Genomic DNA, 12,865 nt, shown 5'->3' on the forward strand with positions numbered 1-12,865 from the left:
CATTTAGTAGCAGGTCGTAGGTGGTTCTAGAGCATTGGGTTTTGATGGCAAAATTTTAATATTAGTTTGTCAGGCACATTTATCCCATTCTGCTGACGCTAATGAAGCCCGCCCAGCAGGGATGCAGCGGTGAGGGAGGGGGTGAAATAGCTGGTGGCTGCTCAGAGCTCGTCAAATGGCTCTCTTGGTGTGCTCCGTGGCTCACTGCTGCTTGCTGGGAGAGGAGTTGGGCCCAATTCTGATCTTTGCTGCAGCAGGGATGGAAACAGAGAAGCCGCATGGGACTTCTATATCCAACCTGTGGCAGCCAAAATCAGTTTGACTTCTCTTGTTATCCCCCAGCGCTGGCACTTGGATGGCATTAGGGCGAGAAGTGCAACATCCACTGATTCATTGGTGGGTGCTTCTGACCCCCTTTCAGTGATTCGTCTCCCAAACAAGATTTTTCTTCATGCATGAGGGCGTTTTTAGGTTCAGTGGTCCTGCTGTGTGGTTTGCTGCTAAGGATCTCTGACTTTGCTCTGTGCTATTCTCGTTGATGTTTTCAACAGTTTTGCTGTGAATTCTTTTGACATCTAGAGGCAAGCTGCTTGTCCTGAGGTACTTCAAGCACACAGAGTCCCATTTGCTGTCGTTAAGCGTTCTTCACCAAATGGTATCCTCAGTCAAAGGAAAAAGTGAAGAGGAAATGGGTCAAGTTATAGAAGAAAATAATAGTCGTAGAGGAGTGTAAAGCAGATGAAAGGTGAAAACTGCTGGAGAGCTAGTATGAAAAATACAGGCGGCTTTTACAGGCTATGGTACTGGAGAAGATTCTCAGATTAATTGTGGCAGGATGATGTGAAGGAAGGAAGGGTTTTGTATCGGACAAATGTGAGAAGCAAGCAGGGAATGAAGGCTAGGCAAACATTGTAGGATCAGCCGAAACAAAATTGATTCATTTTGGAGACCCTAGTTAAAATGGATCCTGAGACAAATAGGAAACAAGCTGAGGTGTTCAGAGCAATGGCACAAGACTTCTGGTCAGTGCTTGGTGAGAGGCAGAGGCTTAAAGAAGTACTTGTGTTCCATAAATCCTCACCTGAAACGGTATTTTTGGCTAAGCTGCATCTCTAGCAAGATGAACAGCATCTTGCTGCCCAGTTGTTGTGGAAAGGTGGAAATGTCTACACAGGTAAGTTGTAGGTATTCCCACTGTAGCTAAAAACATGGATTAGCTGTGCATGGTTTTAAGCCAGGTAGGTCTTTTTAGTCCTGTGGCAGCCAGTCTTGCCCCCTCCCCCCGATATTTAAGTTGGTCCTCAGAAATCCTTAGGCTGATCTTGCACTAAACTATTCAGTTTAGTGTTTCATTCTGTGTTGTATTAGACACCTTTGATATTTGAACTGAGGTCTAATTGTTCTACATATTATTGCCTTACCATAGAAAGACTGGACTTTCAGTGGGAGCTAGGTCAAGCCCCTGTTCCTAAAATTGTTTGTATAGTGAAGGATACCGCTAATTAGCAGCTGAAGGCAGGAGGGCTGCTACGTTAGCCCCGGTTTGTAAGCTCTGATAGGAGGAAGAAAGAACTGTTCCTGAGCAGCATGGAGATTACATATCCCCAGGTTTTTTTTTGAGATGACAGGTTTCCCCAGTAAAACTAGAAGGTCACTCCTGTGAGATCCCACCTAGCCTCTTCACTTCGGCTTGCCTGCCTTTGTCGTTAATGAGGTGTGTGGTGACCTCTTCTGGTGAACAGAGAACATGCCTCCGAGTTCGGCTGGAACAAGTTCTGGTTAAAAAAAGGAAAACAGATCAGACTCTGAGAGGCTTTGATAAAATGACCACTTCAATCTTTTGTTCAAGAACATGGTACCTATAGTACAAGAAGGGGCTGAGCAGCTCGTTTGCAGGCTTTAGACTCCAGTAGTGGTGTAAGGATGTGTGAATGGTTGTGTCTTGGGACAGCACATGGTGTGTGTGATACATGAATGCATGCGCATGATATTTAAAAATTTGTGTGTAGAACAATGTCAGATGTTCTGGTGGGTGGCTAAGTTTAGATCCACCACTAGATGTGTTATCAGGACTCTTATAATGGGTTTTGCAGAATGTAAGTTTCTGTAAGAAGAGATGGGAGAGGAGAGGACATTTCTTAAGTATTTTGGCTCGGGTAACATTTGCCAGGTTTTTCTTTGCAGCCTAGCACATTCTGGGATAGCTTGGAGCAGTGTCAACAGTGCCCATTGATCTAGAAGGTTTGCTAGCCAAGAAGCCAAAGGGGCAAGAGGTCACACTATCCCATTGTGCTATTTATTGCTGCGTGCCATTTGTCGGTACAGAGCCTGCAGAAGGAGAAGCCATTTCTAGAAATGGCTAAACAGCTACAGGAATGAAATGGCACCCGTCCTAGACCTCGCTGTGGTTGTTTACTTCCCCTCTCCCTCCCGAACGAACTGGTGATGAACCTAAGAATAACTTGACTAACTAAAAATGTAGCCATTACATAAAGCCTGTCCTCTACTGAACGCTCTGTAGATTTCCTTCAGCCTGTGAGAGAGTGGCGGTGTGCATAACCTCAATGTTGTATTCCCAGAGCAGGACCTCCATTTCCATTAGTTTTGACGCATCTCAGACCTGTGGACTTTCCTTGACTACAGAGTTGTGTAGCTAGTCCCTACTTTTTGAGAACAGGGAGGTAAACTATCCCGATTTTTGTCTGGCAAAGAATTCACGTGTGTATTATTCTTCCTCATGCCAACATTTACAATCCTCTCCAATGCTTCTCATCAGTTCAGGCACAACTGGACACTTGCATGTGCCCGTGCTTGCTCAGTAGGATTAGAAGGCAAATATTCATGTCACAGCGTTGCAAGAAGTTGGTTCTGCCAGGGAGACCATCCTGGAGGTCTGCAGTGGGTGCACACTGGGGTATGTGTGCACAGAGAGAGAGCTCCCGCCTGCCTCACGTGGGTGAGCACAGTGGGAGGAATGCAGCCTGGTCCAGCGCTTAGCTAAGCTGCTCTTTCTTAGTAACTCGGTGTAGCTATGGTGGCTCTTATCACCTACTGTTCTTGATTTGAGAACCATTATTTGTTTTCCCAGAAAATACTCACTGTGTTCGCAAGTTTCTGGAAATAGCTCCCTCCTTTTGTGGTGGAGGGTGGTGTGGCCATGAGCCAGAGGGACAGGATATTTTAGCTGTTGCTTGTCAGCACAGCGAGATGGGCGAGCAGCGTTTCAAAAACTAACACTTCTAAAGCTATGATAAGGTGCTCAGGCTACAGGACTGGAGCCTGTGTTCGTGCTTGAGATAAACTCCACTGTCAGTGCCACATTCGCACCTCCCCTGTAACATTAGGCACCCCATGGTGCTGTCTTTCCCACTGGTCACTTGCTACAAAGCCTCAGCACAGGGGTGTCAGGCCCTGTGCCTTCATCTACAGAGTCCCTGGGGGCTACATTGCTCCCTGTGTCCTTGTGGTGACCTTGAGGTGCCTAGAGGAAATACTGTGGGTTGGAATAGACTTGTCACCAAGGATTGCCACCCTAAATTTTGGACTCGGCCACTTCCCCTTGGGATGCGCTTTCTAGCCATTGCTGTCTGGAGAGAAGAGGAGTGGGTGGACTAGCTGTATGTGAGGGCTTGCGGGATGAGTTAGGGGATGTACAGGAGCGGGGCTGCTGCCCTGTGTGGATGCAAACACCAAATGCACTGTCTGAAATGACAGAGATTAGGGGAAGGCAGTTAAATCCACCTGTAGATGCCGAGGAAAGCGGACAGGCTGAGAGAGTTGGGGCAGTTCAGCCTGGAGAAGAGGAGGCTCCGGGGAGACCTGATAGCGGCCTTCCAGTGCCTAAAGGGGGCCTACAGGAAAGATGGGGAGAGGCTGTTCAGTAGGGCCTGTTGCAATAGGACGAGGGGTAATGGTTTTAAAATAGAGGGGGGTAGATTTAGACTGGATATTAGGAAAAAATATTTTACACTGAGGGTTGTAGAACACTGGAACAGGTTGCCCAGAGAGGTGGTGGAAGCCCCATCCCTGGAAACGTTCAAGGCCAGGCTGGATGAGGCTCTAAGCAACATCGGGGATCTAGTCGGGGATGTCCCTGCTCCTTGCAGGGGGGTTGGACTAGATGACCTTTGAAGGTCCCTTCCAACCCTAACCATTCTATGATTCTATGATTATTTCACTCCGAGTTACTTACTCTCTCTGTAAAAGTTAATTTTGTGTCAAGCGTTTAGTGGCTGTGGGCTGGACAGTGTTATTCTGGAATTACAAGCTTTCATTTAATTAATTTACAGGGACAAAAGACAGTTGTGTTAAACAATTGAATGCTGCTAGGAAGCTGATACCCTTTGGAGCTGTGCCAACAGGATTTTTCACCAAGCTGGAGAGGTCCTCTGTTCACTAGGTGACTGCAGAGTTAAAGTTACTGGTTAAGTTAATACAGCTGTTGACCAGATTGAGAATCCACAAGACTAGTCGTTGCTGATCAGTTGGATGGATCTCCCTCTGGTGTTTCAGTCCAGACCTTGAAGGATTTTCAGCCTATATGGGGCTAAATTCTTTACTCGTATAAATAATACAGCTTTATTATGTAGGGAAGGTTTTGGCCATTTGCAAAAATAAAAAAAAAAACACCAGGCTTACAGCTCCATGTGTTCACAGACAGCTTCATGAGCATGCAAGTCGGCAAGTAGCATTTTTACAGACTGTTTGTTTGTGCTCAGTAGAGCGGTCAGGCTTGAGCAGCAGCTACGCATGGAGTCGTGCAGTAATTCTCTGCATGCCTGGTAGGCTATAGGAAATATTGAACTCACTTTCCTGTCACTGATTTAGCTCCGTGGCCTGTTAAAAGGGTGCCCTAGATGCCACCTTTGAGCCTGAACTTTAACACCCTGGTTACGTTGCTGTGCCCCACTGCAGTGAATTGGATGTCCAAGAGGAAGTTTGATCCATGTCTATCTGAACTTCCTGATCTGGGAGCAATTTCTTCTGTGTACCCACTCACTTGCTCCCCCAAGACTGGTCTGTCTGCTCTGCTTTGAAAGCTGGATGGGAAAGTGCTGCAATAGTAAGCAGGAATGGACAGGTAGGATAAGAATACAGCCACACAATCAGAGTTGGGCACAATACTTGTCATTTTTACAGGAAATAATACTTCCTTGCTTTCTGAAACATGGGAGAACCCTCCAACACAATGAAGACCCTTCAAAGGGTCTTCACTGAACACTCAAACCCCATCTTTGAAAAAGCATCTATGCTGCAAACCCTGAACTGTGTTTAGGTAAAACCAAGATGCTAGTATGTCTTCTCTTTGCACAGCAGACAGGTGCCACAAAACTTTGGAGGCAGAAAATGCTCTCGTGTCCCTTGCTTGCTGGAGATTCTTCACATAACTTCTGCAATGTTTGACCAAGAGGATTTGTTTTAGCATGTCACCTCCCTGAGGATAACAGCAGATTTTTTACCTAGTGTTGAAGTGTGAAGATCATTGTGAGCCATGACATCATATCTCAGGCTGGAGCAGATCAGGAAATGACCAAGAAGGCCTAAAATGTTGGCCATGGGAAGAATGAATGGAGGAGAGAAGGGATATGATACAGCAACGTTCTTTAGCCTGGGTAGGTCAGATGCACCTGACAAGCATAACAGGACCAGGAGATCTTTCACACTTTAGCACATGATGATATTTTAGTGCAGAGAGATGGCTTGTGAGAGGTAGAGGTGAACTAGGGTGCAAATCCACTAGATGACAGGCTGGTAAATCCGATCTGCCCTCAGACAACAAGGAATCAAGGGGATATGGGCCTGAACAACTAGACTGCTCCAAATCTGACCTTTCTTTGACTCTAGAAGGCTTACAATGAATTCTGGGTCCTGGTCTCTAACCCCAGCTAGAACAATAATTCCCTCCAGACACATCAAAACTACCAGTGAGGAAAGGCACATATGTGTATTAATGGCTGTGGCTGTTTTAGGGAGGTGGGAGAGAAGGAAGATGGTAATAAGAGAAAAACAGCAAACTACACTTTCTAGAAAAATTAATGGTTTTTGCAAAAATAAATCATTGTCAGTATTGGTTCATAAACGGAATAGTTTCAACTATTTTTGAACTGATGTAAACCAGAGAAGGATTAGTCAGTTGTTTTGGTTTTCTTTTAAAAAAAAAAAAAAAAAAAAAGAGGGAGAGGAGGCGGCAGAGATGTGTAAGGTAAATTACCTCTGAGGTCTTGCTCAGTGGGTTACAAAGCTGAGGGCTTGTTTTAGTCCAAGGTTCCACCAGCCATGAGGCTTATCAGTGAAGTCAGAGCCAAGACAAAGCTTCAGACTGGGTCATGTCGGTCTCACTTTGCCCACAGCACAGGAGGCCTTCATTAAAGCCCAAACAGGCCTGACTCAGATAGATCTCATGCTGTCTCACTGCTGTTTTGTAAATAATCTGCTCTCTGAATTGCCAGAGCACATTTTTCTCTCTCTCTCTGTAGTTCTCTCCTTGTTTCCTTGTGTCAAGAGTTGAGAGCAGGATGATTTAAACAAAGACTTAGCTGCTTTCAGGTCTTTTATTCTGTAACTGTATGGGGGACAGAACTGGCCAGAGATTAAAGTATTGCTTTGAGAAGTGGAAATGTGCATCACTTTCATGATCTTGTCTGCAGTCTAAGCAACTGTTTCTCTCTGTATTTTTCCCCTGCACAAAGTGCGTATGATGCTCCCCTGTCTTACACGAGTGTTCTGAAACTAGGTTGTTTTCTGTGCGGCTTTGCAACTGTAGAGGCAGGAGTGAATGAGAGCTTTTGCAGCTACTCAGTGATTGCCTGATGACCAGAAAGCTGCTACTGGAGGAGAGAGGCTGCATTTAAAACTTCTGTACCTCCGAACTCTAACACTGTGTGGCTTTCCAGAGCTATTTTTTGCACATCTCTAATCATTATACTACTGTACTTTAAACCTCAAAACAGATCCCTAGTTATACAGGTCTGAGAGGTTGATTCGGTACCCCTTAGCTTAGCTTCAAAGCAAGTACCTTCATTGAGACAACAAAATGTCCTGTCCCTCCTGACTGAGCTTCTAGGCTCTGTGCCCACCAATTTGTTCCCTAATGATCCTGCCAGTTTAAGGCTGCGAAGCGCAAGTGTTGGTGAGCCATGTGTGGAAGGCTGAAAGCTCAGAAGGCAGGAATTCCTGGAGCAGCAAGAGGAGGGAGGCATGACAGGAAGAGGGGACTGATACCTCGCTGAAGAGCCCATCACAAATAGTGCGAGAATAACAGTTCTCCTGCACGGCTACAGATTGCCTTATCTGGGAGCGTTAAGCGCTGGAGCCTGTCGACACTTCTGCCTCGCGCCCTGCTCTGCACTCAGCCACCTGCAGATACAGAGTGGCTTGAACAAGTTCCAGTGCTCTGTCTCGGAGCTTCCCAGGACCCCGCTGCGCAGCGCAGCACCGTTGGGCAGCCGGGTGACATCATTGCCAACAGCCATAGAGGCGCTTCCTGTGTCACATTCCCAACTGAAGAGCCTCTTGCCAAATCCTTGTCCTTCTACACGGTCTTTTTAGGAACAAATGGTCTAATTTTAGCCTGGCTGCCACAAACACTTTCCTGAAATAGACTCTGACTCTCTCCTGCCTTGTGCATGTTCTTGAGAGTTTAAAAACAAAATCCCCAGTCTTTGGGGTCCACAGCTAAGGCTTCTATCAGCCTAAATTTGGGCAGTAAGAAAAACTGGGGGAACTGCTGTCACTGTTAGGCCCATACTGAGCTGAGCAAGGACAGGAATGTTCCGGAAAGGCAGAGACTCTGGTGATTGCACATCACTAACTTGTATGGATCTGGTCCAATCTGGATGAGTTGTTCTGTATTTTGAGGACTTTGCAATAGAAAGAACTTGTTTTCTGGACTGGCTGCAGCCAGATATGACATTTAGAAGTATAGTGAGTGGACTTACTCTGTGTCCTTTGTGGTTTGCCTAGGACAATTGCTCTAACAGCCATCCCTTCTTTCTGGGGCCTAACTGGATGAGCGCTGGCCTAGGAGTTAATAAAGTGTGGTTCTGATCCCGTTGCAAAGTCACTTCATATATGTCCGTGTGGTCCTTGAAGGGCATGTGCAGCAGTGACCTGCTTTGAGAACAAGTAAAAAGCACTTATGGAGGAACTGGGAATTACTGCGAGATGAGGACAAGGAGCACAAACTTCACAAAATCACTGGGGTTTTATGCTCCTGCCTTTTGCTGTTTCCATGAGCTTGACTATGCCAGCTCCTGTACTGAGGGATCAATGCAAGACTGAACTGCTGGTTTTAATTAGCAGAGAGTAAAAAGCCATGTCTTTAAATAACTCTCTAAATAGGAAAGGAAAAAATGTTTTCAGGCAGCTGTTGTCTTTATGTTGCTCTCCTGGGAGTGACACACACACGCCTTATGCTCCTTTAGACCTGCTAATTAAGCAGCTCCTTATATCTGCAGGTCAGTTGGTCAGCTAATGGACTCCCTGCAGTCTCCCGTGCACTGTGGATAAATAGGAAAAGGCAAAAAGCTTGTGAGGATCCATCTGGATGCAGGGCTGACTTGTCCACAGGGCCTTTTCTGAGCAGTACTGAGAGCAGGCACATGAGACAAGGAACAATAGCCCCCGAGGCTGTTACCCTGGGATTTGCCAGGGTCATTGGGTACACGGCCTGGCCTCTGCAGGGTGTGAGGCTGTTAGCCAGGGGAGCTTCTCAGCTTGCCATCATTCAGCTGAAGTCTAAAAATACTGTTGGCTCACGTAAGGTGAGTGCAAAGTGGCTGGTGTTACTGACTGGCACCTGGCTACAGCTGGGCTTTAATGGATGAGAACAGAAGTGGGAGTAGAGCTTCATGTACTGAGCATCCCAGCGGGAGCTGGGAGTATGCCAGCACAGTAACGGAAGGACAGAAGGGACTTGGGGGACAGGACTTCTCCATTCTGAGTGAGCACTGCACAGTGTGGGAGAGCTTTTGCTCTCTTTATCTAGCAGTGTCATCCAGAATCTTTGAAATGTCGCTGGTGAGAACATTGTCAAACTGATTAATTTCAATGAACTATTTTTGTTTCCAGCTTCCCGCCATCCTCTCATTTTGACAAACTTCTTAACGCCCTGAAAAGCAGTGCTGAGCCCACAGGCTAGGTAACTTACTGGAGGTTATTGAACAAGTTGTTAGCAGAGTCGAGTGCTCAGCCTTGATTTCCTTTTTTTGTTGTTTTGGTTTTTTTTTTTTGGTTTTTTTTTTTTTGGCTTCCCTTTTTGCATCTGGGCCATAGAGATCATCCCAAGTGTCCCGGAGTATGTGAATAGGGAACAGGCATCACCAGAGTGAGTTTGGGAGTCAGGACCATCTAGAAGCTGACAAATACTCCAGGATATGTGTTTTTTTCCTATCTCATCTTACTAATCTGTCTCTGTTTTCACTTGCTCTCTGGTTTCAAGGGCATAATCCCATTTAATGCCTTGTCTTAAAAGACTTGTTTTGCCCTAGTAGCTTCTCTGCCCGTCTCCATCTCAAGAGGAAGATGCTATGGCAACTCAGTGACATTCCCTTTCACTGCTTGTGACTGTGTGGGACTAGAGTCCAGTCCTCTCTTGGCAGCCCAAAAGGATGCTTCAGGGACGGTGCCTGCAGCGTTTGTCAGCAGGCCTGTAATGACACCTGGTGTTCGGCCCGGGAAAATGCCGATTGTTGCACCGCCCTGCTCTGGCCCTGTGAGAATTCAGACGTGAACAGGCTGGCTGAAGGGAGAAGCAGAGGTTCTTGTTTTTAGATCTGCTGAGAGGACCAGGACGGCTTATTTTCCGGACTGTGCATCCCGTATAACTCAGCAGTATGACTGATGCAGGACGGCTAAAATAATCCATATGATCTTTATGGAAACGGGGTGTAACCTTTGAGTGATACTCGGGGAAGGCTGTGGAGAAACTGACTTTGTGTGTCAAACTCAAAAATGGAAACTGTTTTTATCCCTGCAGGATTTGACTAGTCAAAGGAATATCACTCTGATTAGGTTTAAATCCACTCATCACAGAGTAAACTTAGTGTTAGTCTGATCCAGACCCAGGTTTTCAGTCTGTAAAATATTTCATCTTACCAAGAGTCCATCTCGGAGTCAGGCCAGCCAACCTGGTACAGCCTCAGCCTTCCTCCATCCAGGGCTTGTTGTATATTAGGCAGAGAGAACCCGAAAATCTCTGGAAACCCAGCCACCATATCAAAGCATCAGCCGTATGCATAGAAAGCAGCTCATCACTTCCTCCTTCCTCTCTGGAGAGGGACTGTTCGGAGTTGAACCAAAGCGTGTTTTGTTAATAAACACTAATTGCTGTCTATCATCAAGCACACAGGGTCATTTTCTACTATTTTCTAAATTAAAAATCCACACTGAAGCCTCTGAAGAGATGAAGATCAGAACAGGCTCAATTTTCCATGCAAATAATTTGCCTCTGATCTTGACTCAGGATTTTCATAACAATTAGAGACAGCGTGGGGCTCCCGCAGCTCTCAGCTGCCCTGCGGTACCCAGCTGGCCCTCTCCCTCTCTCCGCTGGTGTTCCTTTCATGCCTGCTTGTGAAGGGATATGTGCACCTGAGGCATTTTCCTTCGCTGACTTGAAAGTCATGGCTCCTCAACATTTGTCTCTGTCTCCTCTTTCCTGTTTTTTTTTCCATATTTGATGCCATTTACTGAGCGCTAACAGGAACCAGATGAAAGGATTCCGGCCTTTCAGTATCAGTACTGGGCACCAACCTAGATTTATGGAAGTGTTTTTGAGTACATGTGACTGTGTGTTTGTTTAACACTGAGCATGCCTGTGCAGCTCCCACACATCTCCAGTAATACCATCATGAAACATTTAAAACAAAAAATCCACACCACATCCCCTCGGATTCAAGAGACTGACTTTAAAAAGAGGGGGGTTTTGAAGTGTTTGATTTGTATTCCTCATGGCTTTCTGTGATGCAGCTTGCTGTGATATGATTTACATTTGTTTTCTTTGGTGTGAAAGTGTCGGAACAACTTACTGGCTACCTTAACGGGAAAATCTTAACCGCATGCTTGCAGATATCTTTTAACAGAAATTAAATTGTGTTTGCACCCATATAAATATTTCACGTAGACAAGTTCTGAGACTTGGGGAGGTGGGAAGGGAAGTTGTGCTTGAGATGGGCAAAATATCTTGTTAGGTTTTTATAAGTAGTGAGACTGGAGTGACCGTGTGGTGATCTTTGAAGCAAAATCCTGCATGAGTTGAACTACTGAATTTGCTTGAAATAATTCTTGCTTGAACTGGTAAATATATTTTTAGAGCAACACCTGACTGTGATTTGTAAGATACTAGTGATGGAGCTGGTTCTGTGGTTCATTCTTTTTCATGTAGAAACATGCAAATTACAGTTATTGTGACTACTTCAATTTTGGCTTTCTTATCTACAAGACCAAATAGTTCTTTAGCTGACCTTCAGATATCCCCAGCGTTTGAGAGCAAATTGACCTCATCACCTCAGGCTGAGCTTGCCATGGAGCCACACAGGCACTGCTGCAGTGACTTTCCCTGAGCTGAAAGGAGCAGCTCTTGGCTTTCATTCTGTAAGGAGTCAACTTACATGAGGTTTTTCAGTTGTTCCTGGGCTGCATCAAGAGGAGCGTGGCCAGCAGGTCGAGGGAGGGGATTCTCCCCCTCTACTCTGCTCTGGTAAGACTCCACTTTCAGTACTGCATCCAGCTCTGGATCCCCCAACATAAGAAGGGTGTGGACCAGTTGCGGAGGGTCCAGAGGAGGCCACAAAGATGATAAGAGGGCTGGAGCACCTCTCCTATCACGACAGGCTGGGAGAGAGAGAAGGCTCCAGGGAACCTGATAGCAACCTTCCAATACCTCAAGGGGGCTGATCGGAAAGATGGGGAGAGGCTCTTTAGCAGGGCCTGTTGCAACAGGACGAGGGGAAATGGTTTTAAAATAGAGGGAGGCAGATTCAGACTTGATATAAGGAAAATTTTTTTTACACTGAGGGTGGTGAAACACTGGCAGAGGTTGCCCAGAAAGGTAGTGGATGCCCCATCCCTGGAAACATTCCAGGCCAGGTTGGCCGGGGCTCTGAGCAACCTGGTCTGGTTGGAGATGTCCCTGCTCCTTGCAGGGGGGTTGGACTAGATGGCATTCAAAGGTCCCTGCCAACCCAACCATTCTATGATTCTTACTAGCCAAGTGAAGACAAAGACCAGCTTTGTTTTGAAGCTCATAAAGCTATTTTTATTTTAGGGAAAAAAAAAAACCCAAACAAACACACAAAAAAAACCCCAAAACAACAAAGACCAATTGCAGCTTTCCAAGCTTGACTTCCTCTTAAATACATACCTTTGTTCCCTTTTGCAACCATTAAGCGTTGCCTTGCCACCCTTAAAAAGAACTTTAATCTGCTAAGATCTTTCTCTGATGCAGTAGCAGTGCTCTACATGAACCTGTCGACTGGGAGAGGAGACAGGCCAAGCCCTCTCCCCACAGTTGTGCTTCTGTTCCCATCAGAATGGTTCCCTCGCTCTGGAATTGCTCAGAGGAGGCAGCTAGCAGGAGAGGGTTAATGATATGTGCAGCCCACTTACAAATGAATTGAACTGCATGTAGAGTTCCTAATTGTTGACATCAGGAGTAATTCAGTTTGCTTTGATTTCTCTGAGTCACACATAGAAGAGGAATTTGTTATGCTTCGCTCATCACTGCAGTGGCGTCTCTTCCAACAAGGACATAAAAGCAAATTACACTTTGGGAGAAACAATTTGTTCTTCTCTTCTAATGTCTTCCATACAGCTAGATTACATCTTTGTCACACCAACAAGCCTCTTGGTGCTTGGATAAGGGCAA

Source organism: Chlamydotis macqueenii, chromosome 21, assembly GCF_036417535.1.
Source record: "Chlamydotis macqueenii isolate bChlMac1 chromosome 21, bChlMac1.mat, whole genome shotgun sequence".
Lineage (NCBI taxonomy): Eukaryota > Metazoa > Chordata > Aves > Otidiformes > Otididae > Chlamydotis > Chlamydotis macqueenii.